Source organism: Leiobunum rupestre, chromosome 4 (genome assembly GCF_980474605.1).
Source record: "Leiobunum rupestre chromosome 4, qqLeiRupe1.1.hap1, whole genome shotgun sequence".
Lineage (NCBI taxonomy): Eukaryota > Metazoa > Arthropoda > Arachnida > Opiliones > Sclerosomatidae > Leiobunum > Leiobunum rupestre.
In genome coordinates, this window is record NC_143387.1 from 9,828,054 (window position 1) to 9,846,783 (window position 18,730).

General features: G+C 40.4%; 112 non-coding genes across 112 annotated transcripts; all 112 read right to left on the bottom strand.

The window, feature by feature from the left end:
• Positions 1-325: 325 nt before the first annotated feature.
• Positions 326-397, bottom strand: TRNAH-GUG (transfer RNA histidin (anticodon GUG)). Its single transcript has one exon. It is a non-coding gene; the product is annotated as a tRNA-His (tRNA).
• A 78-nt stretch (positions 398-475) lies between these two features.
• On the bottom strand, positions 476-547 carry TRNAH-GUG (transfer RNA histidin (anticodon GUG)). Its single transcript has one exon. It is a non-coding gene; the product is annotated as a tRNA-His (tRNA).
• A 371-nt stretch (positions 548-918) lies between these two features.
• On the bottom strand, positions 919-990 carry TRNAH-GUG (transfer RNA histidin (anticodon GUG)). The gene has a single exon. It is a non-coding gene; the product is annotated as a tRNA-His (tRNA).
• A 78-nt stretch (positions 991-1,068) lies between these two features.
• Positions 1,069-1,140, bottom strand: TRNAH-GUG (transfer RNA histidin (anticodon GUG)). Its single transcript has one exon. It is a non-coding gene; the product is annotated as a tRNA-His (tRNA).
• Positions 1,141-1,798: 658 nt separating this feature from the next.
• On the bottom strand, positions 1,799-1,870 carry TRNAH-GUG (transfer RNA histidin (anticodon GUG)). Its single transcript has one exon. It is a non-coding gene; the product is annotated as a tRNA-His (tRNA).
• A 71-nt stretch (positions 1,871-1,941) lies between these two features.
• TRNAH-GUG (transfer RNA histidin (anticodon GUG)) lies at positions 1,942-2,013 on the bottom strand. The gene has a single exon. It is a non-coding gene; the product is annotated as a tRNA-His (tRNA).
• Positions 2,014-2,084: 71 nt separating this feature from the next.
• On the bottom strand, positions 2,085-2,156 carry TRNAH-GUG (transfer RNA histidin (anticodon GUG)). The gene has a single exon. It is a non-coding gene; the product is annotated as a tRNA-His (tRNA).
• A 71-nt stretch (positions 2,157-2,227) lies between these two features.
• On the bottom strand, positions 2,228-2,299 carry TRNAH-GUG (transfer RNA histidin (anticodon GUG)). The gene has a single exon. It is a non-coding gene; the product is annotated as a tRNA-His (tRNA).
• A 71-nt stretch (positions 2,300-2,370) lies between these two features.
• TRNAH-GUG (transfer RNA histidin (anticodon GUG)) lies at positions 2,371-2,442 on the bottom strand. The gene has a single exon. It is a non-coding gene; the product is annotated as a tRNA-His (tRNA).
• A 70-nt stretch (positions 2,443-2,512) lies between these two features.
• TRNAH-GUG (transfer RNA histidin (anticodon GUG)) lies at positions 2,513-2,584 on the bottom strand. The gene has a single exon. It is a non-coding gene; the product is annotated as a tRNA-His (tRNA).
• Positions 2,585-2,655: 71 nt separating this feature from the next.
• On the bottom strand, positions 2,656-2,727 carry TRNAH-GUG (transfer RNA histidin (anticodon GUG)). Its single transcript has one exon. It is a non-coding gene; the product is annotated as a tRNA-His (tRNA).
• A 78-nt stretch (positions 2,728-2,805) lies between these two features.
• On the bottom strand, positions 2,806-2,877 carry TRNAH-GUG (transfer RNA histidin (anticodon GUG)). The gene has a single exon. It is a non-coding gene; the product is annotated as a tRNA-His (tRNA).
• Positions 2,878-2,948: 71 nt separating this feature from the next.
• TRNAH-GUG (transfer RNA histidin (anticodon GUG)) lies at positions 2,949-3,020 on the bottom strand. Its single transcript has one exon. It is a non-coding gene; the product is annotated as a tRNA-His (tRNA).
• Positions 3,021-3,091: 71 nt separating this feature from the next.
• TRNAH-GUG (transfer RNA histidin (anticodon GUG)) lies at positions 3,092-3,163 on the bottom strand. The gene has a single exon. It is a non-coding gene; the product is annotated as a tRNA-His (tRNA).
• Positions 3,164-3,234: 71 nt separating this feature from the next.
• On the bottom strand, positions 3,235-3,306 carry TRNAH-GUG (transfer RNA histidin (anticodon GUG)). Its single transcript has one exon. It is a non-coding gene; the product is annotated as a tRNA-His (tRNA).
• Positions 3,307-3,384: 78 nt separating this feature from the next.
• Positions 3,385-3,456, bottom strand: TRNAH-GUG (transfer RNA histidin (anticodon GUG)). The gene has a single exon. It is a non-coding gene; the product is annotated as a tRNA-His (tRNA).
• A 71-nt stretch (positions 3,457-3,527) lies between these two features.
• On the bottom strand, positions 3,528-3,599 carry TRNAH-GUG (transfer RNA histidin (anticodon GUG)). The gene has a single exon. It is a non-coding gene; the product is annotated as a tRNA-His (tRNA).
• Positions 3,600-3,670: 71 nt separating this feature from the next.
• On the bottom strand, positions 3,671-3,742 carry TRNAH-GUG (transfer RNA histidin (anticodon GUG)). The gene has a single exon. It is a non-coding gene; the product is annotated as a tRNA-His (tRNA).
• Positions 3,743-3,813: 71 nt separating this feature from the next.
• TRNAH-GUG (transfer RNA histidin (anticodon GUG)) lies at positions 3,814-3,885 on the bottom strand. Its single transcript has one exon. It is a non-coding gene; the product is annotated as a tRNA-His (tRNA).
• Positions 3,886-3,963: 78 nt separating this feature from the next.
• Positions 3,964-4,035, bottom strand: TRNAH-GUG (transfer RNA histidin (anticodon GUG)). Its single transcript has one exon. It is a non-coding gene; the product is annotated as a tRNA-His (tRNA).
• A 71-nt stretch (positions 4,036-4,106) lies between these two features.
• Positions 4,107-4,178, bottom strand: TRNAH-GUG (transfer RNA histidin (anticodon GUG)). The gene has a single exon. It is a non-coding gene; the product is annotated as a tRNA-His (tRNA).
• A 71-nt stretch (positions 4,179-4,249) lies between these two features.
• TRNAH-GUG (transfer RNA histidin (anticodon GUG)) lies at positions 4,250-4,321 on the bottom strand. Its single transcript has one exon. It is a non-coding gene; the product is annotated as a tRNA-His (tRNA).
• Positions 4,322-4,392: 71 nt separating this feature from the next.
• Positions 4,393-4,464, bottom strand: TRNAH-GUG (transfer RNA histidin (anticodon GUG)). Its single transcript has one exon. It is a non-coding gene; the product is annotated as a tRNA-His (tRNA).
• A 71-nt stretch (positions 4,465-4,535) lies between these two features.
• On the bottom strand, positions 4,536-4,607 carry TRNAH-GUG (transfer RNA histidin (anticodon GUG)). The gene has a single exon. It is a non-coding gene; the product is annotated as a tRNA-His (tRNA).
• A 71-nt stretch (positions 4,608-4,678) lies between these two features.
• TRNAH-GUG (transfer RNA histidin (anticodon GUG)) lies at positions 4,679-4,750 on the bottom strand. Its single transcript has one exon. It is a non-coding gene; the product is annotated as a tRNA-His (tRNA).
• Positions 4,751-4,821: 71 nt separating this feature from the next.
• TRNAH-GUG (transfer RNA histidin (anticodon GUG)) lies at positions 4,822-4,893 on the bottom strand. Its single transcript has one exon. It is a non-coding gene; the product is annotated as a tRNA-His (tRNA).
• A 78-nt stretch (positions 4,894-4,971) lies between these two features.
• On the bottom strand, positions 4,972-5,043 carry TRNAH-AUG (transfer RNA histidin (anticodon AUG)). Its single transcript has one exon. It is a non-coding gene; the product is annotated as a tRNA-His (tRNA).
• Positions 5,044-5,114: 71 nt separating this feature from the next.
• TRNAH-GUG (transfer RNA histidin (anticodon GUG)) lies at positions 5,115-5,186 on the bottom strand. The gene has a single exon. It is a non-coding gene; the product is annotated as a tRNA-His (tRNA).
• A 379-nt stretch (positions 5,187-5,565) lies between these two features.
• Positions 5,566-5,637, bottom strand: TRNAH-GUG (transfer RNA histidin (anticodon GUG)). The gene has a single exon. It is a non-coding gene; the product is annotated as a tRNA-His (tRNA).
• A 71-nt stretch (positions 5,638-5,708) lies between these two features.
• On the bottom strand, positions 5,709-5,780 carry TRNAH-GUG (transfer RNA histidin (anticodon GUG)). Its single transcript has one exon. It is a non-coding gene; the product is annotated as a tRNA-His (tRNA).
• Positions 5,781-5,858: 78 nt separating this feature from the next.
• On the bottom strand, positions 5,859-5,930 carry TRNAH-GUG (transfer RNA histidin (anticodon GUG)). The gene has a single exon. It is a non-coding gene; the product is annotated as a tRNA-His (tRNA).
• Positions 5,931-6,287: 357 nt separating this feature from the next.
• Positions 6,288-6,359, bottom strand: TRNAH-GUG (transfer RNA histidin (anticodon GUG)). The gene has a single exon. It is a non-coding gene; the product is annotated as a tRNA-His (tRNA).
• Positions 6,360-6,430: 71 nt separating this feature from the next.
• Positions 6,431-6,502, bottom strand: TRNAH-GUG (transfer RNA histidin (anticodon GUG)). Its single transcript has one exon. It is a non-coding gene; the product is annotated as a tRNA-His (tRNA).
• A 71-nt stretch (positions 6,503-6,573) lies between these two features.
• Positions 6,574-6,645, bottom strand: TRNAH-GUG (transfer RNA histidin (anticodon GUG)). Its single transcript has one exon. It is a non-coding gene; the product is annotated as a tRNA-His (tRNA).
• Positions 6,646-6,716: 71 nt separating this feature from the next.
• TRNAH-GUG (transfer RNA histidin (anticodon GUG)) lies at positions 6,717-6,788 on the bottom strand. Its single transcript has one exon. It is a non-coding gene; the product is annotated as a tRNA-His (tRNA).
• Positions 6,789-6,859: 71 nt separating this feature from the next.
• TRNAH-GUG (transfer RNA histidin (anticodon GUG)) lies at positions 6,860-6,931 on the bottom strand. Its single transcript has one exon. It is a non-coding gene; the product is annotated as a tRNA-His (tRNA).
• A 71-nt stretch (positions 6,932-7,002) lies between these two features.
• On the bottom strand, positions 7,003-7,074 carry TRNAH-GUG (transfer RNA histidin (anticodon GUG)). Its single transcript has one exon. It is a non-coding gene; the product is annotated as a tRNA-His (tRNA).
• A 70-nt stretch (positions 7,075-7,144) lies between these two features.
• TRNAH-GUG (transfer RNA histidin (anticodon GUG)) lies at positions 7,145-7,216 on the bottom strand. The gene has a single exon. It is a non-coding gene; the product is annotated as a tRNA-His (tRNA).
• Positions 7,217-7,287: 71 nt separating this feature from the next.
• TRNAH-GUG (transfer RNA histidin (anticodon GUG)) lies at positions 7,288-7,359 on the bottom strand. The gene has a single exon. It is a non-coding gene; the product is annotated as a tRNA-His (tRNA).
• Positions 7,360-7,430: 71 nt separating this feature from the next.
• On the bottom strand, positions 7,431-7,502 carry TRNAH-GUG (transfer RNA histidin (anticodon GUG)). Its single transcript has one exon. It is a non-coding gene; the product is annotated as a tRNA-His (tRNA).
• Positions 7,503-7,580: 78 nt separating this feature from the next.
• TRNAH-GUG (transfer RNA histidin (anticodon GUG)) lies at positions 7,581-7,652 on the bottom strand. Its single transcript has one exon. It is a non-coding gene; the product is annotated as a tRNA-His (tRNA).
• Positions 7,653-7,722: 70 nt separating this feature from the next.
• TRNAH-GUG (transfer RNA histidin (anticodon GUG)) lies at positions 7,723-7,794 on the bottom strand. Its single transcript has one exon. It is a non-coding gene; the product is annotated as a tRNA-His (tRNA).
• A 71-nt stretch (positions 7,795-7,865) lies between these two features.
• On the bottom strand, positions 7,866-7,937 carry TRNAH-GUG (transfer RNA histidin (anticodon GUG)). Its single transcript has one exon. It is a non-coding gene; the product is annotated as a tRNA-His (tRNA).
• Positions 7,938-8,008: 71 nt separating this feature from the next.
• Positions 8,009-8,080, bottom strand: TRNAH-GUG (transfer RNA histidin (anticodon GUG)). Its single transcript has one exon. It is a non-coding gene; the product is annotated as a tRNA-His (tRNA).
• Positions 8,081-8,158: 78 nt separating this feature from the next.
• TRNAH-GUG (transfer RNA histidin (anticodon GUG)) lies at positions 8,159-8,230 on the bottom strand. Its single transcript has one exon. It is a non-coding gene; the product is annotated as a tRNA-His (tRNA).
• A 71-nt stretch (positions 8,231-8,301) lies between these two features.
• Positions 8,302-8,373, bottom strand: TRNAH-GUG (transfer RNA histidin (anticodon GUG)). The gene has a single exon. It is a non-coding gene; the product is annotated as a tRNA-His (tRNA).
• A 71-nt stretch (positions 8,374-8,444) lies between these two features.
• On the bottom strand, positions 8,445-8,516 carry TRNAH-GUG (transfer RNA histidin (anticodon GUG)). The gene has a single exon. It is a non-coding gene; the product is annotated as a tRNA-His (tRNA).
• A 71-nt stretch (positions 8,517-8,587) lies between these two features.
• TRNAH-GUG (transfer RNA histidin (anticodon GUG)) lies at positions 8,588-8,659 on the bottom strand. Its single transcript has one exon. It is a non-coding gene; the product is annotated as a tRNA-His (tRNA).
• Positions 8,660-8,730: 71 nt separating this feature from the next.
• TRNAH-GUG (transfer RNA histidin (anticodon GUG)) lies at positions 8,731-8,802 on the bottom strand. The gene has a single exon. It is a non-coding gene; the product is annotated as a tRNA-His (tRNA).
• A 71-nt stretch (positions 8,803-8,873) lies between these two features.
• TRNAH-GUG (transfer RNA histidin (anticodon GUG)) lies at positions 8,874-8,945 on the bottom strand. The gene has a single exon. It is a non-coding gene; the product is annotated as a tRNA-His (tRNA).
• Positions 8,946-9,023: 78 nt separating this feature from the next.
• Positions 9,024-9,095, bottom strand: TRNAH-AUG (transfer RNA histidin (anticodon AUG)). The gene has a single exon. It is a non-coding gene; the product is annotated as a tRNA-His (tRNA).
• A 71-nt stretch (positions 9,096-9,166) lies between these two features.
• On the bottom strand, positions 9,167-9,238 carry TRNAH-GUG (transfer RNA histidin (anticodon GUG)). Its single transcript has one exon. It is a non-coding gene; the product is annotated as a tRNA-His (tRNA).
• Positions 9,239-9,466: 228 nt separating this feature from the next.
• Positions 9,467-9,538, bottom strand: TRNAH-GUG (transfer RNA histidin (anticodon GUG)). The gene has a single exon. It is a non-coding gene; the product is annotated as a tRNA-His (tRNA).
• Positions 9,539-9,609: 71 nt separating this feature from the next.
• TRNAH-GUG (transfer RNA histidin (anticodon GUG)) lies at positions 9,610-9,681 on the bottom strand. The gene has a single exon. It is a non-coding gene; the product is annotated as a tRNA-His (tRNA).
• A 78-nt stretch (positions 9,682-9,759) lies between these two features.
• TRNAH-GUG (transfer RNA histidin (anticodon GUG)) lies at positions 9,760-9,831 on the bottom strand. The gene has a single exon. It is a non-coding gene; the product is annotated as a tRNA-His (tRNA).
• Positions 9,832-10,188: 357 nt separating this feature from the next.
• Positions 10,189-10,260, bottom strand: TRNAH-GUG (transfer RNA histidin (anticodon GUG)). Its single transcript has one exon. It is a non-coding gene; the product is annotated as a tRNA-His (tRNA).
• Positions 10,261-10,331: 71 nt separating this feature from the next.
• TRNAH-GUG (transfer RNA histidin (anticodon GUG)) lies at positions 10,332-10,403 on the bottom strand. Its single transcript has one exon. It is a non-coding gene; the product is annotated as a tRNA-His (tRNA).
• A 71-nt stretch (positions 10,404-10,474) lies between these two features.
• Positions 10,475-10,546, bottom strand: TRNAH-GUG (transfer RNA histidin (anticodon GUG)). The gene has a single exon. It is a non-coding gene; the product is annotated as a tRNA-His (tRNA).
• Positions 10,547-10,617: 71 nt separating this feature from the next.
• On the bottom strand, positions 10,618-10,689 carry TRNAH-GUG (transfer RNA histidin (anticodon GUG)). The gene has a single exon. It is a non-coding gene; the product is annotated as a tRNA-His (tRNA).
• Positions 10,690-10,760: 71 nt separating this feature from the next.
• TRNAH-GUG (transfer RNA histidin (anticodon GUG)) lies at positions 10,761-10,832 on the bottom strand. The gene has a single exon. It is a non-coding gene; the product is annotated as a tRNA-His (tRNA).
• A 78-nt stretch (positions 10,833-10,910) lies between these two features.
• On the bottom strand, positions 10,911-10,982 carry TRNAH-GUG (transfer RNA histidin (anticodon GUG)). The gene has a single exon. It is a non-coding gene; the product is annotated as a tRNA-His (tRNA).
• Positions 10,983-11,052: 70 nt separating this feature from the next.
• On the bottom strand, positions 11,053-11,124 carry TRNAH-GUG (transfer RNA histidin (anticodon GUG)). The gene has a single exon. It is a non-coding gene; the product is annotated as a tRNA-His (tRNA).
• A 71-nt stretch (positions 11,125-11,195) lies between these two features.
• Positions 11,196-11,267, bottom strand: TRNAH-GUG (transfer RNA histidin (anticodon GUG)). The gene has a single exon. It is a non-coding gene; the product is annotated as a tRNA-His (tRNA).
• Positions 11,268-11,338: 71 nt separating this feature from the next.
• On the bottom strand, positions 11,339-11,410 carry TRNAH-GUG (transfer RNA histidin (anticodon GUG)). Its single transcript has one exon. It is a non-coding gene; the product is annotated as a tRNA-His (tRNA).
• Positions 11,411-11,488: 78 nt separating this feature from the next.
• TRNAH-GUG (transfer RNA histidin (anticodon GUG)) lies at positions 11,489-11,560 on the bottom strand. Its single transcript has one exon. It is a non-coding gene; the product is annotated as a tRNA-His (tRNA).
• A 71-nt stretch (positions 11,561-11,631) lies between these two features.
• On the bottom strand, positions 11,632-11,703 carry TRNAH-GUG (transfer RNA histidin (anticodon GUG)). The gene has a single exon. It is a non-coding gene; the product is annotated as a tRNA-His (tRNA).
• Positions 11,704-11,774: 71 nt separating this feature from the next.
• TRNAH-GUG (transfer RNA histidin (anticodon GUG)) lies at positions 11,775-11,846 on the bottom strand. The gene has a single exon. It is a non-coding gene; the product is annotated as a tRNA-His (tRNA).
• A 71-nt stretch (positions 11,847-11,917) lies between these two features.
• TRNAH-GUG (transfer RNA histidin (anticodon GUG)) lies at positions 11,918-11,989 on the bottom strand. Its single transcript has one exon. It is a non-coding gene; the product is annotated as a tRNA-His (tRNA).
• A 71-nt stretch (positions 11,990-12,060) lies between these two features.
• TRNAH-GUG (transfer RNA histidin (anticodon GUG)) lies at positions 12,061-12,132 on the bottom strand. The gene has a single exon. It is a non-coding gene; the product is annotated as a tRNA-His (tRNA).
• Positions 12,133-12,203: 71 nt separating this feature from the next.
• On the bottom strand, positions 12,204-12,275 carry TRNAH-GUG (transfer RNA histidin (anticodon GUG)). The gene has a single exon. It is a non-coding gene; the product is annotated as a tRNA-His (tRNA).
• Positions 12,276-12,353: 78 nt separating this feature from the next.
• Positions 12,354-12,425, bottom strand: TRNAH-AUG (transfer RNA histidin (anticodon AUG)). The gene has a single exon. It is a non-coding gene; the product is annotated as a tRNA-His (tRNA).
• A 71-nt stretch (positions 12,426-12,496) lies between these two features.
• On the bottom strand, positions 12,497-12,568 carry TRNAH-GUG (transfer RNA histidin (anticodon GUG)). The gene has a single exon. It is a non-coding gene; the product is annotated as a tRNA-His (tRNA).
• Positions 12,569-12,646: 78 nt separating this feature from the next.
• Positions 12,647-12,718, bottom strand: TRNAH-GUG (transfer RNA histidin (anticodon GUG)). The gene has a single exon. It is a non-coding gene; the product is annotated as a tRNA-His (tRNA).
• A 71-nt stretch (positions 12,719-12,789) lies between these two features.
• Positions 12,790-12,861, bottom strand: TRNAH-GUG (transfer RNA histidin (anticodon GUG)). The gene has a single exon. It is a non-coding gene; the product is annotated as a tRNA-His (tRNA).
• A 78-nt stretch (positions 12,862-12,939) lies between these two features.
• TRNAH-GUG (transfer RNA histidin (anticodon GUG)) lies at positions 12,940-13,011 on the bottom strand. The gene has a single exon. It is a non-coding gene; the product is annotated as a tRNA-His (tRNA).
• A 71-nt stretch (positions 13,012-13,082) lies between these two features.
• Positions 13,083-13,154, bottom strand: TRNAH-GUG (transfer RNA histidin (anticodon GUG)). The gene has a single exon. It is a non-coding gene; the product is annotated as a tRNA-His (tRNA).
• A 71-nt stretch (positions 13,155-13,225) lies between these two features.
• Positions 13,226-13,297, bottom strand: TRNAH-GUG (transfer RNA histidin (anticodon GUG)). Its single transcript has one exon. It is a non-coding gene; the product is annotated as a tRNA-His (tRNA).
• A 71-nt stretch (positions 13,298-13,368) lies between these two features.
• TRNAH-GUG (transfer RNA histidin (anticodon GUG)) lies at positions 13,369-13,440 on the bottom strand. The gene has a single exon. It is a non-coding gene; the product is annotated as a tRNA-His (tRNA).
• Positions 13,441-13,511: 71 nt separating this feature from the next.
• TRNAH-GUG (transfer RNA histidin (anticodon GUG)) lies at positions 13,512-13,583 on the bottom strand. The gene has a single exon. It is a non-coding gene; the product is annotated as a tRNA-His (tRNA).
• Positions 13,584-13,654: 71 nt separating this feature from the next.
• TRNAH-GUG (transfer RNA histidin (anticodon GUG)) lies at positions 13,655-13,726 on the bottom strand. The gene has a single exon. It is a non-coding gene; the product is annotated as a tRNA-His (tRNA).
• A 78-nt stretch (positions 13,727-13,804) lies between these two features.
• On the bottom strand, positions 13,805-13,876 carry TRNAH-AUG (transfer RNA histidin (anticodon AUG)). Its single transcript has one exon. It is a non-coding gene; the product is annotated as a tRNA-His (tRNA).
• A 71-nt stretch (positions 13,877-13,947) lies between these two features.
• TRNAH-GUG (transfer RNA histidin (anticodon GUG)) lies at positions 13,948-14,019 on the bottom strand. Its single transcript has one exon. It is a non-coding gene; the product is annotated as a tRNA-His (tRNA).
• Positions 14,020-14,097: 78 nt separating this feature from the next.
• On the bottom strand, positions 14,098-14,169 carry TRNAH-GUG (transfer RNA histidin (anticodon GUG)). The gene has a single exon. It is a non-coding gene; the product is annotated as a tRNA-His (tRNA).
• Positions 14,170-14,240: 71 nt separating this feature from the next.
• On the bottom strand, positions 14,241-14,312 carry TRNAH-GUG (transfer RNA histidin (anticodon GUG)). The gene has a single exon. It is a non-coding gene; the product is annotated as a tRNA-His (tRNA).
• A 78-nt stretch (positions 14,313-14,390) lies between these two features.
• Positions 14,391-14,462, bottom strand: TRNAH-GUG (transfer RNA histidin (anticodon GUG)). Its single transcript has one exon. It is a non-coding gene; the product is annotated as a tRNA-His (tRNA).
• A 71-nt stretch (positions 14,463-14,533) lies between these two features.
• TRNAH-GUG (transfer RNA histidin (anticodon GUG)) lies at positions 14,534-14,605 on the bottom strand. The gene has a single exon. It is a non-coding gene; the product is annotated as a tRNA-His (tRNA).
• Positions 14,606-14,676: 71 nt separating this feature from the next.
• TRNAH-GUG (transfer RNA histidin (anticodon GUG)) lies at positions 14,677-14,748 on the bottom strand. The gene has a single exon. It is a non-coding gene; the product is annotated as a tRNA-His (tRNA).
• A 78-nt stretch (positions 14,749-14,826) lies between these two features.
• TRNAH-GUG (transfer RNA histidin (anticodon GUG)) lies at positions 14,827-14,898 on the bottom strand. Its single transcript has one exon. It is a non-coding gene; the product is annotated as a tRNA-His (tRNA).
• Positions 14,899-14,969: 71 nt separating this feature from the next.
• On the bottom strand, positions 14,970-15,041 carry TRNAH-GUG (transfer RNA histidin (anticodon GUG)). The gene has a single exon. It is a non-coding gene; the product is annotated as a tRNA-His (tRNA).
• A 71-nt stretch (positions 15,042-15,112) lies between these two features.
• Positions 15,113-15,184, bottom strand: TRNAH-GUG (transfer RNA histidin (anticodon GUG)). Its single transcript has one exon. It is a non-coding gene; the product is annotated as a tRNA-His (tRNA).
• A 71-nt stretch (positions 15,185-15,255) lies between these two features.
• Positions 15,256-15,327, bottom strand: TRNAH-GUG (transfer RNA histidin (anticodon GUG)). Its single transcript has one exon. It is a non-coding gene; the product is annotated as a tRNA-His (tRNA).
• A 71-nt stretch (positions 15,328-15,398) lies between these two features.
• TRNAH-GUG (transfer RNA histidin (anticodon GUG)) lies at positions 15,399-15,470 on the bottom strand. Its single transcript has one exon. It is a non-coding gene; the product is annotated as a tRNA-His (tRNA).
• Positions 15,471-15,691: 221 nt separating this feature from the next.
• On the bottom strand, positions 15,692-15,763 carry TRNAH-GUG (transfer RNA histidin (anticodon GUG)). Its single transcript has one exon. It is a non-coding gene; the product is annotated as a tRNA-His (tRNA).
• A 70-nt stretch (positions 15,764-15,833) lies between these two features.
• Positions 15,834-15,905, bottom strand: TRNAH-GUG (transfer RNA histidin (anticodon GUG)). The gene has a single exon. It is a non-coding gene; the product is annotated as a tRNA-His (tRNA).
• Positions 15,906-15,976: 71 nt separating this feature from the next.
• Positions 15,977-16,048, bottom strand: TRNAH-GUG (transfer RNA histidin (anticodon GUG)). Its single transcript has one exon. It is a non-coding gene; the product is annotated as a tRNA-His (tRNA).
• Positions 16,049-16,119: 71 nt separating this feature from the next.
• TRNAH-GUG (transfer RNA histidin (anticodon GUG)) lies at positions 16,120-16,191 on the bottom strand. Its single transcript has one exon. It is a non-coding gene; the product is annotated as a tRNA-His (tRNA).
• A 70-nt stretch (positions 16,192-16,261) lies between these two features.
• Positions 16,262-16,333, bottom strand: TRNAH-GUG (transfer RNA histidin (anticodon GUG)). Its single transcript has one exon. It is a non-coding gene; the product is annotated as a tRNA-His (tRNA).
• A 70-nt stretch (positions 16,334-16,403) lies between these two features.
• On the bottom strand, positions 16,404-16,475 carry TRNAH-GUG (transfer RNA histidin (anticodon GUG)). The gene has a single exon. It is a non-coding gene; the product is annotated as a tRNA-His (tRNA).
• Positions 16,476-16,689: 214 nt separating this feature from the next.
• On the bottom strand, positions 16,690-16,761 carry TRNAH-GUG (transfer RNA histidin (anticodon GUG)). Its single transcript has one exon. It is a non-coding gene; the product is annotated as a tRNA-His (tRNA).
• A 71-nt stretch (positions 16,762-16,832) lies between these two features.
• TRNAH-GUG (transfer RNA histidin (anticodon GUG)) lies at positions 16,833-16,904 on the bottom strand. The gene has a single exon. It is a non-coding gene; the product is annotated as a tRNA-His (tRNA).
• Positions 16,905-16,975: 71 nt separating this feature from the next.
• TRNAH-GUG (transfer RNA histidin (anticodon GUG)) lies at positions 16,976-17,047 on the bottom strand. The gene has a single exon. It is a non-coding gene; the product is annotated as a tRNA-His (tRNA).
• Positions 17,048-17,118: 71 nt separating this feature from the next.
• TRNAH-GUG (transfer RNA histidin (anticodon GUG)) lies at positions 17,119-17,190 on the bottom strand. The gene has a single exon. It is a non-coding gene; the product is annotated as a tRNA-His (tRNA).
• Positions 17,191-17,269: 79 nt separating this feature from the next.
• TRNAH-GUG (transfer RNA histidin (anticodon GUG)) lies at positions 17,270-17,341 on the bottom strand. Its single transcript has one exon. It is a non-coding gene; the product is annotated as a tRNA-His (tRNA).
• A 71-nt stretch (positions 17,342-17,412) lies between these two features.
• TRNAH-GUG (transfer RNA histidin (anticodon GUG)) lies at positions 17,413-17,484 on the bottom strand. Its single transcript has one exon. It is a non-coding gene; the product is annotated as a tRNA-His (tRNA).
• Positions 17,485-17,562: 78 nt separating this feature from the next.
• On the bottom strand, positions 17,563-17,634 carry TRNAH-GUG (transfer RNA histidin (anticodon GUG)). Its single transcript has one exon. It is a non-coding gene; the product is annotated as a tRNA-His (tRNA).
• Positions 17,635-17,705: 71 nt separating this feature from the next.
• TRNAH-GUG (transfer RNA histidin (anticodon GUG)) lies at positions 17,706-17,777 on the bottom strand. Its single transcript has one exon. It is a non-coding gene; the product is annotated as a tRNA-His (tRNA).
• A 71-nt stretch (positions 17,778-17,848) lies between these two features.
• On the bottom strand, positions 17,849-17,920 carry TRNAH-GUG (transfer RNA histidin (anticodon GUG)). The gene has a single exon. It is a non-coding gene; the product is annotated as a tRNA-His (tRNA).
• A 79-nt stretch (positions 17,921-17,999) lies between these two features.
• Positions 18,000-18,071, bottom strand: TRNAH-GUG (transfer RNA histidin (anticodon GUG)). The gene has a single exon. It is a non-coding gene; the product is annotated as a tRNA-His (tRNA).
• Positions 18,072-18,142: 71 nt separating this feature from the next.
• On the bottom strand, positions 18,143-18,214 carry TRNAH-GUG (transfer RNA histidin (anticodon GUG)). Its single transcript has one exon. It is a non-coding gene; the product is annotated as a tRNA-His (tRNA).
• A 79-nt stretch (positions 18,215-18,293) lies between these two features.
• On the bottom strand, positions 18,294-18,365 carry TRNAH-GUG (transfer RNA histidin (anticodon GUG)). Its single transcript has one exon. It is a non-coding gene; the product is annotated as a tRNA-His (tRNA).
• Positions 18,366-18,436: 71 nt separating this feature from the next.
• On the bottom strand, positions 18,437-18,508 carry TRNAH-GUG (transfer RNA histidin (anticodon GUG)). Its single transcript has one exon. It is a non-coding gene; the product is annotated as a tRNA-His (tRNA).
• Positions 18,509-18,587: 79 nt separating this feature from the next.
• On the bottom strand, positions 18,588-18,659 carry TRNAH-GUG (transfer RNA histidin (anticodon GUG)). The gene has a single exon. It is a non-coding gene; the product is annotated as a tRNA-His (tRNA).
• Between the last annotated feature and the right edge of the window lie 71 nt (positions 18,660-18,730).

Genomic DNA, 18,730 nt, shown 5'->3' on the forward strand with positions numbered 1-18,730 from the left:
AAAATATTTAAAAAAAGAGGTTTAATGCCGTGACCAGGATTCGAACCTGGGTTATTGCGGCCACGACGCAAGCTACTAACCACTATACGATCACGGCCGTCCACTTCCCGTTACCGAGTTTCTAATAAATTTCCAAAAAGGAAAAATTACAAAATATTTAAAAAAAGAGGTTTAATGCCGTGACCAGGATTCGAACCTGGGTTATTGCGGCCACGACGCAAGCTACTAACCACTATACGATCACGGCCGTCCACTTCACGTTACCAAGTTTCTAATAAATTTCCAAAAAGGAAAAATTACAAAATATTTAAAAAAAGAGGTTTTATGCCGTGACCAGGATTCGAACCTGGGTTATTGCGGCCACAACGCAAGGTACTAACCACTATACGATCACGGCCGTCCACTTCACGTTACCAAATTTCTAATAAATTTCCAAAAAGGAAAAATTACAAAATATTTAAAAAAAGAGGTTTAATGCCGTGACCAGGATTCGAACCTGGGTTATTGCGGCCACAACGCAAGGTACTAACCACTATACGATCACGGCCGTCCACTTCCCGTTACCGAGTTTCTAATAAATTTCCAAAAAGGAAAAATTACAAAATATTTAAAAAAAGAGGTTTAATGCCGTGACCAGGATTCGAACCTGGGTTATTGCGGCCACGACGCAAGCTACTAACCACTATACGATCACGGCCGTCCACTTCACGTTACCAAGTTTCTAATAAATTTCCAAAAAGGAAAAATTACAAAATATTTAAAAAAAGAGGTTTAATGCCGTGACCAGGATTCGAACCTGGGTTATTGCGGCCACGACGCAAGCTACTAACCACTATACGATCACGGCCGTCCACTTCACGTTACCAAGTTTCTAATAAATTTCCAAAAAGGAAAATATATTTAAAAAACGAGGTTTAATGCCGTGACCAGGATTCGAACCTGGGTTATTGCGGCCACAACGCAAGGTACTAACCACTATACGATCACGGCTGTCCACTTCACGTTACCAAGTTTCTAATAAATTTCCAAAAAGGAAAAATTACAAAATATTTAAAAAAAGAGGTTTAATGCCGTGACCAGGATTCGAACCTGGGTTATTGCGGCCACAACGCAAGGTACTAACCACTATACGATCACGGCTGTCCACTTCACGTTACCAAATTTCTAATAAATTTCCAAAAAGGAAAAATTACAAAATATTTAAAAAAACGAGGTTTAATGCCGTGACCAGGATTGGAACCTGGGTTATTGCGGCCACAACGCAAGGTACTAACCACTATACGATCACGGCCGTCCACTTCCCGTTACCAAGTTTCTAATAAATTTCCAAAAAGGAAAAATTACAAAATATTTAAAAAAAGAGGTTTAATGCCGTGACCAGGATTGGAACCTGGGTTATTGCGGCCACAACGCAAGGTACTAACCACTATACGATCACGGCCGTCCACTTCACGGTACCAAGTTTCTAATAAATTTCCAAAAAGGAAAATATATTTAAAAAACGAGGTTTAATGCCGTGAACAGGATTCGAACCTGGGTTATTGCGGCCACAACGCAAGGTACTAACCACTATACGATCACGGCTGTCCACTTCACGTTACCAAGTTTCTAATAAATTTCCAAAAAGGAAAATATATTTAAAAAACGAGGTTTAATGCCGTGACCAGGATTCGAACCTGGGTTATTGCGGCCACAACGCAAGGTACTAACCACTATATGATCACGGCTGTCCACTTCACGTTACCAAGTTTCTAATAAATTTCCAAAAAGGAAAATATATTTAAAAAACGAGGTTAAATGCCGTGACCAGGATTCGAACCTGGGTTATTGCGGCCACAACGCAAGGTACTAACCACTATACGATCACGGCCGTCCACTTCACGTTACCAAGTTTCTAATAAATTTCCAAAAAGGAAAATATATTTAAAAAACGAGGTTTAATGCCGTGACCAGGATTCGAACCTGGGATATTGCGGCCACAACGCAAGGTACTAACCACTATACGATCACGGCCGTCCACTTCACGTTACCAAGATTCTAATAAATTTCCAAAAAGGAAAATATATTTCAAAAACGAGGTTTAATGCCGTGACCAGGATTCGAACCTGGGTTATTGCGGCCACAACGCAAGGTACTAACCACTATACGATCACGGCTGTCCACTTCACGTTACCAAGTTTCTAATAAATTTCCAAAAAGGAAAATATATTTAAAAAACGAGGTTTAATGCCGTGACCAGGATTCGAACCTGGGTTATTGCGGCCACAACGCAAGGTACTAACCACTATACGATCACGGCCGTCCATTTCACGTGACCAAGTTTCTAATAAATTTCCAAAAAGGAAAATATATTTAAAAAACGAGGTTTAATGCCGTGACCAGGATTCGAACCTGGGTTATTGCGGCCACAACGCAAGGTACTAACCACTATACGATCACGGCCGTCCACTTCACGTTACCAAGTTTCTAATAAATTTCCAAAAAGGAAAATATATTTAAAAAAGAGGTTTAATGCCGTGACCAGGATTCGAACCTGGGTTATTGCGGCCACAACGCAAGGTACTAACCACTATACGATCACGGCCGTCCACTTCACGGTACCAAGTTTCTAATAAATTTCCAAAAAGGAAAATATATTTAAAAAACGAGGTTTAATGCCGTGACCAGGATTCGAACCTGGGTTATTGCGGCCACAACGCAAGGTACTAACCACTATACGATCACGGCTGTCCACTTCACGTTACCAAGTTTCTAATAAATTTCCAAAAAGGAAAAATTACAAAATATTTAAAAAAAGAGGTTTAATGCCGTGACCAGGATTCGAACCTGGGTTATTGCGGCCACAACGCAAGGTACTAACCACTATACGATCACGGCCGTCCACTTCACGTTACCAAGTTTCTAATAAATTTCCAAAAAGGAAAATATATTTAAAAAACGAGGTTTAATGCCGTGACCAGGATTCGAACCTGGGTTATTGCGGCCACAACGCAAGGTACTAACCACTATACGATCACGGCTGTCCACTTCACGTTACCAAGTTTCTAATAAATTTCCAAAAAGGAAAATATATTTAAAAAACGAGGTTTAATGCCGTGACCAGGATTCGAACCTGGGTTATTGCGGCCACAACGCAAGGTACTAACCACTATACGATCACGGCTGTCCACTTCACGTTACCAAGTTTCTAATAAATTTCCAAAAAGGAAAATATATTTAAAAAACGAGGTTTAATGCCGTGACCAGGATTCGAACCTGGGTTATTGCGGCCACAACGCAAGGTACTAACCACTATACGATCACGGCTGTCCACTTCACGTTACCAAGTTTCTAATAAATTTCCAAAAAGGAAAAATTACAAAATATTTAAAAAAAGAGGTTTAATGCCGTGACCAGGATTCGAACCTGGGTTATTGCGGCCACAACGCAAGGTACTAACCACTATACGATCACGGCCGTCCACTTCACGTTACCAAGTTTCTAATAAATTTCCAAAAAGGAAAATATATTTAAAAAACGAGGTTTAATGCCGTGACCAGGATTCGAACCTGGGTTATTGCGGCCACAACGCAAGGTACTAACCACTATACGATCACGGCTGTCCACTTCACGTTACCAAGTTTCTAATAAATTTCCAAAAAGGAAAATATATTTAAAAAACGAGGTTTAATGCCGTGACCAGGATTCGAACCTGGGTTATTGCGGCCACAACGCAAGGTACTAACCACTATACGATCACGGCTGTCCACTTCACGTTACCAAGTTTCTAATAAATTTCCAAAAAGGAAAATATATTTAAAAAACGAGGTTTAATGCCGTGACCAGGATTCGAACCTGGGTTATTGCGGCCACAACGCAAGGTACTAACCACTATACGATCACGGCTGTCCACTTCACGTTACCAAGTTTCTAATAAATTTCCAAAAAGGAAAAATTACAAAATATTTAAAAAAAGAGGTTTAATGCCGTGACCAGGATTCGAACCTGGGTTATTGCGGCCACAACGCAAGGTACTAACCACTATACGATCACGGCCGTCCACTTCACGTTACCAAGTTTCTAATAAATTTCCAAAAAGGAAAATATATTTAAAAAACGAGGTTTAATGCCGTGACCAGGATTCGAACCTGGGTTATTGCGGCCACAACGCAAGGTACTAACCACTATACGATCACGGCCGTCCACTTCACGTTACCAAGTTTCTAATAAATTTCCAAAAAGGAAAATATATTTAAAAAACGAGGTTTAATGCCGTGACCAGGATTCGAACCTGGGTTATTGCGGCCACAACGCAAGGTACTAACCACTATACGATCACGGCTGTCCGCTTCACGTTACCAAGTTTCTAATAAATTTCGAAAAAGGAAAATATATTTAAAAAACGAGGTTTAATGCCGTGACCAGGATTCGAACCTGGGTTATTGCGGCCACAACGCAAGGTACTAACCACTATACGATCACGGCTGTCCACTTCACGTTACCAAGTTTCTAATAAATTTCGAAAAAGGAAAATATATTTAAAAAACGAGGTTTAATGCCGTGACCAGGATTCGAACCTGGGTTATTGCGGCCACAACGCAAGGTACTAACCACTATACGATCACGGCTGTCCACTTCACGTTACCAAGTTTCTAATAAATTTCCAAAAAGGAAAATATATTTAAAAAACGAGGTTTAATGCCGTGACCAGGATTCGAACCTGGGTTATTGCGGCCACAACGCAAGGTACTAACCACTATACGATCACGGCCGTCCACTTCACGTTACCAAGTTTCTAATAAATTTCCAAAAAGGAAAATATATTTAAAAAACGAGGTTTAATGCCGTGACCAGGATTCGAACCTGGGTTATTGCGGCCACAACGCAAGGTACTAACCACTATACGATCACGGCTGTCCACTTCACGTTACCAAGTTTCTAATAAATTTCCAAAAAGGAAAAATTACAAAATATTTAAAAAAAGAGGTTTAATGCCGTGACCAGGATTCGAACCTGGGTTATTGCGGCCATAACGCAAGGTACTAACCACTATACGATCACGGCCGTCCACTTCACGTTACCAAGTTTCTAATAAATTTCCAAAAAGGAAAATATATTTAAAAAACGAGGTTTAATGCCGTGACCAGGATTCGAACCTGGGTTATTGCGGCCACAACGCAAGGTACTAACCACTATACGATCACGGCTGTCCACTTCACGTTACCAAGTTTCTAATAAATTTCCAAAAAGGAAAAATTACAAAATATTTAAAAAAAGAGGTTTAATGCCGTGACCAGGATTCGAACCTGGGTTATTATGGCCACGACGCAAGGTACTAACCACTATACGATCACGGCTGTCCACTTCACGTTACCAAATTTCTAATAAATTTCCAAAAAGGAAAAATTACAAAATATTTAAAAAAACGAGGTTTAATGCCGTGACCAGGATTGGAACCTGGGTTATTGCGGCCACAACGCAAGGTACTAACCACTATACGATCACGGCCGTCCACTTCCCGTTACCAAGTTTCTAATAAATTTCCAAAAAGGAAAAATTACAAAATATTTAAAAAAAGAGGTTTAATGCCGTGACCAGGATTCGAACCTGGGTTATTGCGGCCACAACGCAAGGTACTAACCACTATACGATCACGGCCGTCCACTTCACGTTACCAAGTTTCTAATAAATTTCCAAAAAGGAAAATATATTTAAAAAACGAGGTTTAATGCCGTGACCAGGATTCGAACCTGGGTTATTGCGGCCACAACGCAAGGTACTAACCACTATACGATCACGGCTGTCCACTTCACGTTACCAAGTTTCTAATAAATTTCCAAAAAGGAAAAATTACAAAATATTTAAAAAAAGAGGTTTAATGCCGTGACCAGGATTCGAACCTGGGTTATTGCGGCCACAACGCAAGGTACTAACCACTATACGATCACGGCCGTCCACTTCACGGTACCAAGTTTCTAATAAATTTCCAAAAAGGAAAATATATTTAAAAAACGAGGTTTAATGCCGTGAACAGGATTCGAACCTGGGTTATTGCGGCCACAACGCAAGGTACTAACCACTATACGATCACGGCTGTCCACTTCACGTTACCAAGTTTCTAATAAATTTCCAAAAAGGAAAATATATTTAAAAAACGAGGTTTAATGCCGTGACCAGGATTCGAACCTGGGTTATTGCGGCCACAACGCAAGGTACTAACCACTATATGATCACGGCTGTCCACTTCACGTTACCAAGTTTCTAATAAATTTCCAAAAAGGAAAATATATTTAAAAAACGAGGTTAAATGCCGTGACCAGGATTCGAACCTGGGTTATTGCGGCCACAACGCAAGGTACTAACCACTATACGATCACGGCCGTCCACTTCACGTTACCAAGTTTCTAATAAATTTCCAAAAAGGAAAATATATTTAAAAAACGAGGTTTAATGCCGTGACCAGGATTCGAACCTGGGATATTGCGGCCACAACGCAAGGTACTAACCACTATACGATCACGGCCGTCCACTTCACGTTACCAAGATTCTAATAAATTTCCAAAAAGGAAAATATATTTCAAAAACGAGGTTTAATGCCGTGACCAGGATTCGAACCTGGGTTATTGCGGCCACAACGCAAGGTACTAACCACTATACGATCACGGCTGTCCACTTCACGTTACCAAGTTTCTAATAAATTTCCAAAAAGGAAAATATATTTAAAAAACGAGGTTTAATGCCGTGACCAGGATTCGAACCTGGGTTATTGCGGCCACAACGCAAGGTACTAACCACTATACGATCACGGCCGTCCACTTCACGTTACCAAGTTTCTAATAAATTTCCAAAAAGGAAAATATATTTAAAAAACGAGGTTTAATGCCGTGACCAGGATTCGAACCTGGGTTATTGCGGCCACAACGCAAGGTACTAACCACTATACGATCACGGCCGTCCATTTCACGTGACCAAGTTTCTAATAAATTTCCAAAAAGGAAAATATATTTAAAAAACGAGGTTTAATGCCGTGACCAGGATTCGAACCTGGGTTATTGCGGCCACAACGCAAGGTACTAACCACTATACGATCACGGCCGTCCACTTCACGTTACCAAGTTTCTAATAAATTTCCAAAAAGGAAAATATATTTAAAAAAGAGGTTTAATGCCGTGACCAGGATTCGAACCTGGGTTATTGCGGCCACAACGCAAGGTACTAACCACTATACGATCACGGCCGTCCACTTCACGGTACCAAGTTTCTAATAAATTTCCAAAAAGGAAAATATATTTAAAAAACGAGGTTTAATGCCGTGACCAGGATTCGAACCTGGGTTATTGCGGCCACAACGCAAGGTACTAACCACTATACGATCACGGCTGTCCACTTCACGTTACCAAGTTTCTAATAAATTTCCAAAAAGGAAAATATATTTAAAAAACGAGGTTTAATGCCGTGACCAGGATTCGAACCTGGGTTATTGCGGCCACAACGCAAGGTACTAACCACTATACGATCACGGCTGTCCACTTCACGTTACCAAGTTTCTAATAAATTTCCAAAAAGGAAAAATTACAAAATATTTAAAAAAAGAGGTTTAATGCCGTGACCAGGATTCGAACCTGGGTTATTGCGGCCACAACGCAAGGTACTAACCACTATACGATCACGGCCGTCCACTTCACGTTACCAAGTTTCTAATAAATTTCCAAAAAGGAAAATATATTTAAAAAAGAGGTTTAATGCCGTGACCAGGATTCGAACCTGGGTTATTGCGGCCACAACGCAAGGTACTAACCACTATACGATCACGGCCGTCCACTTCACGGTACCAAGTTTCTAATAAATTTCCAAAAAGGAAAATATATTTAAAAAACGAGGTTTAATGCCGTGACCAGGATTCGAACCTGGGTTATTGCGGCCACAACGCAAGGTACTAACCACTATACGATCACGGCTGTCCACTTCACGTTACCAAGTTTCTAATAAATTTCCAAAAAGGAAAATATATTTAAAAAACGAGGTTTAATGCCGTGACCAGGATTCGAACCTGGGTTATTGCGGCCACAACGCAAGGTACTAACCACTATACGATCACGGCTGTCCACTTCACGTTACCAAGTTTCTAATAAATTTCCAAAAAGGAAAAATTACAAAATATTTAAAAAAAGAGGTTTAATGCCGTGACCAGGATTCGAACCTGGGTTATTGCGGCCACAACGCAAGGTACTAACCACTATACGATCACGGCCGTCCACTTCACGTTACCAAGTTTCTAATAAATTTCCAAAAAGGAAAATATATTTAAAAAACGAGGTTTAATGCCGTGACCAGGATTCGAACCTGGGTTATTGCGGCCACAACGCAAGGTACTAACCACTATACGATCACGGCCGTCCACTTCACGTTACCAAGTTTCTAATAAATTTCCAAAAAGGAAAATATATTTAAAAAACGAGGTTTAATGCCGTGACCAGGATTCGAACCTGGGTTATTGCGGCCACAACGCAAGGTACTAACCACTATACGATCACGGCCGTCCACTTCACGTTACCAAGTTTCTAATAAATTTCGAAAAAGGAAAATATATTTAAAAAACGAGGTTTAATGCCGTGACCAGGATTCGAACCTGGGTTATTGCGGCCACAACGCAAGGTACTAACCACTATACGATCACGGCTGTCCGCTTCACGTTACCAAGTTTCTAATAAATTTCCAAAAAGGAAAATATATTTAAAAAACGAGGTTTAATGCCGTGACCAGGATTCGAACCTGGGTTATTGCGGCCACAACGCAAGGTACTAACCACTATACGATCACGGCCGTCCACTTCACGTTACCAAGTTTCTAATAAATTTCCAAAAAGGAAAATATATTTAAAAAACGAGGTTTAATGCCGTGACCAGGATTCGAACCTGGGTTATTGCGGCCACAACGCAAGGTACTAACCACTATACGATCACGGCTGTCCACTTCACGTTACCAAGTTGCTAATAAATTTCCAAAAAGGAAAAATTACAAAATATTTAAAAAAAGAGGTTTAATGCCGTGACCAGGATTCGAACCTGGGTTATTGCGGCCATAACGCAAGGTACTAACCACTATACGATCACGGCCGTCCACTTCACGTTACCAAGTTTCTAATAAATTTCCAAAAAGGAAAATATATTTAAAAAACGAGGTTTAATGCCGTGACCAGGATTCGAACCTGGGTTATTGCGGCCACAACGCAAGGTACTAACCACTATACGATCACGGCTGTCCACTTCACGTTACCAAGTTTCTAATAAATTTCCAAAAAGGAAAAATTACAAAATATTTAAAAAAAGAGGTTTAATGCCGTGACCAGGATTCGAACCTGGGTTATTGCGGCCACGACGCAAGCTACTAACCACTATACGATCACGGCTGTCCACTTCACGTTACCAAGTTTCTAATAAATTTCCAAAAAGGAAAAATTACAAAATATTTAAAAAAAGAGGTTTAATGCCGTGACCAGGATTCGAACCTGGGTTATTGCGGCCACAACGCAAGGTACTAACCACTATACGATCACGGCCGTCCACTTCACGTTACCAAGTTTCTAATAAATTTCCAAAAAGGAAAATATATTTAAAAAACGAGGTTTAATGCCGTGACCAGGATTCGAACCTGGGTTATTGCGGCCACAACGCAAGGTACTAACCACTATACGATCACGGCTGTCCACTTCACGTTACCAAGTTTCTAATAAATTTCCAAAAAGGAAAAATTACAAAATATTTAAAAAAAGAGGTTTAATGCCGTGACCAGGATTCGAACCTGGGTTATTGCGGCCACAACGCAAGGTACTAACCACTATACGATCACGGCCGTCCACTTCACGGTACCAAGTTTCTAATAAATTTCCAAAAAGGAAAATATATTTAAAAAACGAGGTTTAATGCCGTGAACAGGATTCGAACCTGGGTTATTGCGGCCACAACGCAAGGTACTAACCACTATACGATCACGGCTGTCCACTTCACGTTACCAAGTTTCTAATAAATTTCCAAAAAGGAAAATATATTTAAAAAACGAGGTTTAATGCCGTGACCAGGATTCGAACCTGGGTTATTGCGGCCACAACGCAAGGTACTAACCACTATATGATCACGGCTGTCCACTTCACGTTACCAAGTTTCTAATAAATTTCCAAAAAGGAAAATATATTTAAAAAACGAGGTTAAATGCCGTGACCAGGATTCGAACCTGGGTTATTGCGGCCACAACGCAAGGTACTAACCACTATACGATCACGGCCGTCCACTTCACGTTACCAAGTTTCTAATAAATTTCCAAAAAGGAAAATATATTTAAAAAACGAGGTTTAATGCCGTGACCAGGATTCGAACCTGGGATATTGCGGCCACAACGCAAGGTACTAACCACTATACGATCACGGCCGTCCACTTCACGTTACCAAGATTCTAATAAATTTCCAAAAAGGAAAATATATTTCAAAAACGAGGTTTAATGCCGTGACCAGGATTCGAACCTGGGTTATTGCGGCCACAACGCAAGGTACTAACCACTATACGATCACGGCTGTCCACTTCACGTTACCAAGTTTCTAATAAATTTCCAAAAAGGAAAATATATTTAAAAAACGAGGTTTAATGCCGTGACCAGGATTCGAACCTGGGTTATTGCGGCCACAACGCAAGGTACTAACCACTATACGATCACGGCTGTCCACTTCACGTTACCAAGTTTCTAATAAATTTCCAAAAAGGAAAATATATTTAAAAAACGAGGTTTAATGCCGTGACCAGGATTCGAACCTGGGTTATTGCGGCCACAACGCAAGGTACTAACCACTATACGATCACGGCTGTCCACTTCACGTTACCAAGTTTCTAATAAATTTCCAAAAAGGAAAAATTACAAAATATTTAAAAAAAGAGGTTTAATGCCGTGACCAGGATTCGAACCTGGGTTATTGCGGCCACAACGCAAGGTACTAACCACTATACGATCACGGCCGTCCACTTCACGTTACCAAGTTTCTAATAAATTTCCAAAAAGGAAAATATATTTAAAAAAGAGGTTTAATGCCGTGACCAGGATTCGAACCTGGGTTATTGCGGCCACAACGCAAGGTACTAACCACTATACGATCACGGCCGTCCACTTCACGGTACCAAGTTTCTAATAAATTTCCAAAAAGGAAAATATATTTAAAAAACGAGGTTTAATGCCGTGACCAGGATTCGAACCTGGGTTATTGCGGCCACAACGCAAGGTACTAACCACTATACGATCACGGCTGTCCACTTCACGTTACCAAGTTTCTAATAAATTTCCAAAAAGGAAAATATATTTAAAAAACGAGGTTTAATGCCGTGACCAGGATTCGAACCTGGGTTATTGCGGCCACAACGCAAGGTACTAACCACTATACGATCACGGCTGTCCACTTCACGTTACCAAGTTTCTAATAAATTTCCAAAAAGGAAAAATTACAAAATATTTAAAAAAAGAGGTTTAATGCCGTGACCAGGATTCGAACCTGGGTTATTGCGGCCACAACGCAAGGTACTAACCACTATACGATCACGGCCGTCCACTTCACGTTACCAAGTTTCTAATAAATTTCCAAAAAGGAAAATATATTTAAAAAACGAGGTTTAATGCCGTGACCAGGATTCGAACCTGGGTTATTGCGGCCACAACGCAAGGTACTAACCACTATACGATCACGGCCGTCCACTTCACGTTACCAAGTTTCTAATAAATTTCCAAAAAGGAAAATATATTTAAAAAACGAGGTTTAATGCCGTGACCAGGATTCGAACCTGGGTTATTGCGGCCACAACGCAAGGTACTAACCACTATACGATCACGGCTGTCCACTTCACGTTACCAAGTTTCTAATAAATTTCGAAAAAGGAAAATATATTTAAAAAACGAGGTTTAATGCCGTGACCAGGATTCGAACCTGGGTTATTGCGGCCACAACGCAAGGTACTAACCACTATACGATCACGGCTGTCCACTTCACGTTACCAAGTTTCTAATAAATTTCCAAAAAGGAAAATATATTTAAAAAACGAGGTTTAATGCCGTGACCAGGATTCGAACCTGGGTTATTGCGGCCACAACGCAAGGTACTAACCACTATACGATCACGGCCGTCCACTTCACGTTACCAAGTTTCTAATAAATTTCCAAAAAGGAAAATATATTTAAAAAACGAGGTTTAATGCCGTGACCAGGATTCGAACCTGGGTTATTGCGGCCACAACGCAAGGTACTAACCACTATACGATCACGGCTGTCCACTTCACGTTACCAAGTTTCTAATAAATTTCCAAAAAGGAAAAATTACAAAATATTTAAAAAAAGAGGTTTAATGCCGTGACCAGGATTCGAACCTGGGTTATTGCGGCCATAACGCAAGGTACTAACCACTATACGATCACGGCCGTCCACTTCACGTTACCAAGTTTCTAATAAATTTCCAAAAAGGAAAATATATTTAAAAAACGAGGTTTAATGCCGTGACCAGGATTCGAACCTGGGTTATTGCGGCCACAACGCAAGGTACTAACCACTATACGATCACGGCTGTCCACTTCACGTTACCAAGTTTCTAATAAATTTCCAAAAAGGAAAAATTACAAAATATTTAAAAAAAGAGGTTTAATGCCGTGACCAGGATTCGAACCTGGGTTATTGCGGCCACAACGCAAGGTACTAACCACTATACGATCACGGCCGTCCACTTCACGTTACCAAGTTTCTAATAAATTTCCAAAAAGGAAAATATATTTAAAAAACGAGGTTTAATGCCGTGACCAGGATTCGAACCTGGGTTATTGCGGCCACAACGCAAGGTACTAACCACTATACGATCACGGCCGTCCACTTCCCGTTACCAAGTTTCTAATAAATTTCCAAAAAGGAAAAATTACAAAATATTTAAAAAAAGAGGTTTAATGCCGTGACCAGGATTCGAACCTGGGTTATTGCGGCCACAACGCAAGGTACTAACCACTATACGATCACGGCCGTCCACTTCACGTTACCAAGTTTCTAATAAATTTCCAAAAAGGAAAATATATTTAAAAAACGAGGTTTAATGCCGTGACCAGGATTCGAACCTGGGTTATTGCGGCCACAACGCAAGGTACTAACCACTATACGATCACGGCCGTCCACTTCACGTTACCAAGTTTCTAATAAATTTCCAAAAAGGAAAATATATTTAAAAAACGAGGTTTAATGCCGTGACCAGGATTCGAACCTGGGTTATTGCGGCCACAACGCAAGGTACTAACCACTATACGATCACGGCTGTCCACTTCACGTTACCAAGTTTCTAATAAATTTCGAAAAAGGAAAATATATTTAAAAAACGAGGTTTAATGCCGTGACCAGGATTCGAACCTGGGTTATTGCGGCCACAACGCAAGGTACTAACCACTATACGATCACGGCTGTCCACTTCACGTTACCAAGTTTCTAATAAATTTCCAAAAAGGAAAATATATTTAAAAAACGAGGTTTAATGCCGTGACCAGGATTCGAACCTGGGTTATTGCGGCCACAACGCAAGGTACTAACCACTATACGATCACGGCCGTCCACTTCACGTTACCAAGTTTCTAATAAATTTCCAAAAAGGAAAATATATTTAAAAAACGAGGTTTAATGCCGTGACCAGGATTCGAACCTGGGTTATTGCGGCCACAACGCAAGGTACTAACCACTATACGATCACGGCTGTCCACTTCACGTTACCAAGTTTCTAATAAATTTCCAAAAAGGAAAAATTACAAAATATTTAAAAAAAGAGGTTTAATGCCGTGACCAGGATTCGAACCTGGGTTATTGCGGCCATAACGCAAGGTACTAACCACTATACGATCACGGCCGTCCACTTCACGTTACCAAGTTTCTAATAAATTTCCAAAAAGGAAAATATATTTAAAAAACGAGGTTTAATGCCGTGACCAGGATTCGAACCTGGGTTATTGCGGCCACAACGCAAGGTACTAACCACTATACGATCACGGCTGTCCACTTCACGTTACCAAGTTTCTAATAAATTTCCAAAAAGGAAAAATTACAAAATATTTAAAAAAAGAGGTTTAATGCCGTGACCAGGATTCGAACCTGGGTTATTGCGGCCACAACGCAAGGTACTAACCACTATACGATCACGGCCGTCCACTTCACGTTACCAAGTTTCTAATAAATTTCCAAAAAGGAAAATATATTTAAAAAACGAGGTTTAATGCCGTGACCAGGATTCGAACCTGGGTTATTGCGGCCACAACGCAAGGTACTAACCACTATACGATCACGGCCGTCCACTTCCCGTTACCAAGTTTCTAATAAATTTCCAAAAAGGAAAAATTACAAAATATTTAAAAAAAGAGGTTTAATGCCGTGACCAGGATTCGAACCTGGGTTATTGCGGCCACAACGCAAGGTACTAACCACTATACGATCACGGCCGTCCACTTCACGTTACCAAGTTTCTAATAAATTTCCAAAAAGGAAAATATATTTAAAAAACGAGGTTTAATGCCGTGACCAGGATTCGAACCTGGGTTATTGCGGCCACAACGCAAGGTACTAACCACTATACGATCACGGCTGTCCACTTCACGTTACCAAGTTTCTAATAAATTTCCAAAAAGGAAAATATATTTAAAAAACGAGGTTTAATGCCGTGACCAGGATTCGAACCTGGGTTATTGCGGCCACAACGCAAGGTACTAACCACTATACGATCACGGCTGTCCACTTCACGTTACCAAGTTGCTAATAAATTTCCAAAAAGGAAAAATTACAAAATATTTAAAAAAAGAGGTTTAATGCCGTGACCAGGATTCGAACCTGGGTTATTGCGGCCACAACGCAAGGTACTAACCACTATACGATCACGGCCGTCCACTTCACGTTACCAAGTTTCTAATAAATTTCCAAAAAGGAAAATATATTTAAAAAACGAGGTTTAATGCCGTGACCAGGATTCGAACCTGGGTTATTGCGGCCACAACGCAAGGTACTAACCACTATACGATCACGGCCGTCCACTTCACGTTACCAAGTTTCTAATAAATTTCCAAAAAGGAAAATATATTTAAAAAACGAGGTGTAATGCCGTGACCAGGATTCGAACCTGGGTTATTGCGGCCACAACGCAAGGTACTAACCACTATACGATCACGGCTGTCCACTTCACGTTACCAAGTTTCTAATAAATTTCCAAAAAGGAAAATATATTTAAAAAACGAGGTTTAATGCCGTGACCAGGATTCGAACCTGGATTATTGCGGCCACAACGCAAGGTACTAACCACTATACGATCACGGCCGTCCACTTCACGTTACCAAGTTTCTAATAAATTTCCAAAAAGGAAAATATATTTAAAAAACGAGGTTTAATGCCGTGACCAGGATTCGAACCTGGGTTATTGCGGCCACAACGCAAGGTACTAACCACTATACGATCACGGCCGTCCACTTCACGTTACCAAGTTTCTAATAAATTTCCAAAAAGGAAAAATTACAAAATATTTAAAAAACGAGGTTTATTGCCGTGACCATGATTCGAACCTGGGTTATTGCGGCCACAACGCAAGGTACTAACCACTATACGATCACGGCTGTCCACTTCACGTTACCAAGTTTCTAATAAATTTCCAAAAAGGAAAATATATTTAAAAAACGAGGTTTAATGCCGTGACCAGGATTCGAACCTGGGTTATTGCGGCCACAACGCAAGGTACTAACCACTATACGATCACGGCTGTCCACTTCACGTTACCAAGTTTCTAATAAATTTCCAAAAAGGAAAATATATTTAAAAAAGAGGTTTAATGCCGTGACCAGGATTCGAACCTGGGTTATTGCGGCCACAACGCAAGGTACTAACCACTATACGATCACGGCCGTCCACTTCACGGTACCAAGTTTCTAATAAATTTCCAAAAAGGAAAATATATTTAAAAAACGAGGTTTAATGCCGTGACCAGGATTCGAACCTAGGTTATTGCGGCCACAACGCAAGGTACTAACCACTATACGATCACGGCTGTCCACTTCACGTTACCAAGTTTCTAATAAATTTCCAAAAAGGAAAATATATTTAAAAAACGAGGTTTAATGCCGTGACCAGGATTCGAACCTGGGTTATTGCGGCCACAACGCAAGGTACTAACCACTATACGATCACGGCTGTCCACTTCACGTTACCAAGTTTCTAATAAATTTCCAAAAAGGAAAATATATTTAAAAAAGAGGTTTAATGCCGTGACCAGGATTCGAACCTGGGTTATTGCGGCCACAACGCAAGGTACTAACCACTATACGATCACGGCTGTCCACTTCACGTTACCAAGTTTCTAATAAATTTCCAAAAAGGAAAATATATTTAAAAAAGAGGTTTAATGCCGTGACCAGGATTCGAACCTGGGTTATTGCGGCCACAACGCAAGGTACTAACCACTATACGATCACGGCCGTCCACTTCACGGTACCAATTTTCTAATAAATTTCCAAAAAGGAAAATATATTTAAAAAACGAGGTTTAATGCAGTGACCAGGATTCGAACCTGGGTTATTGCGGCCACAACGCAAGGTACTAACCACTATACGATCACGGCCGTCCACTTCACGGTACCAAGTTTCTAATAAATTTCCAAAAAGGAAAATATATTTAAAAAACGAGGTTTAATGCCGTGACCAGGATTCGAACCTGGGTTATTGCGGCCACAACGCAAGGTACTAACCACTATACGATCACGGCCGTCCACTTCACGTTACCAAGTTTCTAATAAATTTCCAAAAAGGAAAATATATTTAAAAAACGAGGTTTAATGCCGTGACCAGGATTCGAACCTGGGTTATTGCGGCCACAACGCAAGGTACTAACCACTATACGATCACGGCCGTCCACTTCACGTTACCAAGTTTCTAATAAATTTCCAAAAAGGAAAATATATTTAAAAAACGAGGTTTAATGCCGTGACCAGGATTCGAACCTGGGTTATTGCGGCCACAACGCAAGGTACTAACCACTATACGATCACGGCCGTCCACTTCACGTTACCAAGTTTCTAATAAATTTCCAAAAAGGAAAATATATTTAAAAAACGAGGTTTAATGCCGTGACCAGGATTCGAACCTGGGTTATTGCGGCCACAACGCAAGGTACTAACCACTATACGATCACGGCTGTCCACATCACGATACCAAGTTTCTAATAAATTTCCAAAAAGGAAAAATTTCTAAATATTTAAAAAAACGAGGTTTAATGCCGTGACCAGGATTCGAACCTGGGTTATTGCGGCCACAACGCAAGGTACTAACCACTATACGATCACGGCCGTCCACTTCACGTTACCAAGTTTCTAATAAATTTCCAAAAAGGAAAATATATTTAAAAAACGAGGTTGAATGCCGCGACCAGGATTCGAACCTGGGTTATTGCGGCCACAACGCAAGGTACTAACCACTATACGATCACGGCTGTCCACTTCACGTTACCAAGTTTCTAATAAATTTCCAAAAAGGAAAAATTACAAAATATTTAAAAAAAGAGGTTTAATGCCGTGACCAGGATTCGAACCTGGGTTATTGCGGCCACAACGCAAGGTACTAACCACTATACGATCACGGCCGTCCACTTCACGTTACCAAGTTTCTAATAAATTTCCAAAAAGGAAAATATATTTAAAAAACGAGGTTTAATGCCGTGACCAGGATTCGAACCTGGGTTATTGCGGCCACAACGCAAGGTACTAACCACTATACGATCACGGCCGTCCACTTCACGTTACCAAGTTTCTAATAAATTTCCAAAAAGGAAAATATATTTAAAAAACGAGGTTTAATGCCGTGACCAGGATTCGAACCTGGGTTATTGCGGCCACAACGCAAGGTACTAACCACTATACGATCACGGCTGTCCACATCACGATACCAAGTTTCTAATAAATTTCCAAAAAGGAAAAATTTCTAAATATTTAAAAAAACGAGGTTTAATGCCGTGACCAGGATTCGAACCTGGGTTATTGCGGCCACAACGCAAGGTACTAACCACTATACGATCACGGCCGTCCACTTCACGTTACCAAGTTTCTAATAAATTTCCAAAAAGGAAAATATATTTAAAAAACGAGGTTGAATGCCGCGACCAGGATTCGAACCTGGGTTATTGCGGCCACAACGCAAGGTACTAACCACTATACGATCACGGCTGTCCACTTCACGTTACCAAGTTTCTAATAAATTTCCAAAAAGGAAAAATTTCTAAATATTTAAAAAAACGAGGTTTAATGCCGTGACCAGGATTCGAACCTGGGTTATTGCGGCCACAACGCAAGGTACTAACCACTATACGATCACGGCTGTCCACATCACGATACCAAGTTTCTAAGAAATTTCCAAAAAGGAAAATATATTTAAAAAACGAGGTTGAATGCCGTGACCAGGATTCGAACCTGGGTTATTGCGGCCACAACGCAAGGTACTAACCACTATACGATCACGGCTGTCCACTTCACGTTACCAAGTTTCTAATAAATTTCCAAAAAGGAAAAATTTCTAAATATTTAAAAAAACGAGGTTTAATGCCGTGACCAGGATTCGAACCTGGGTTATTGCGGCCACAACGCAAGGTACTAACCACTATACGATCACGGCTGTCCACATCACGATACCAAGTTTCTAAGAAATTTCCAAAAAGGAAAATATATTTAAAAAACGAGGTTTAA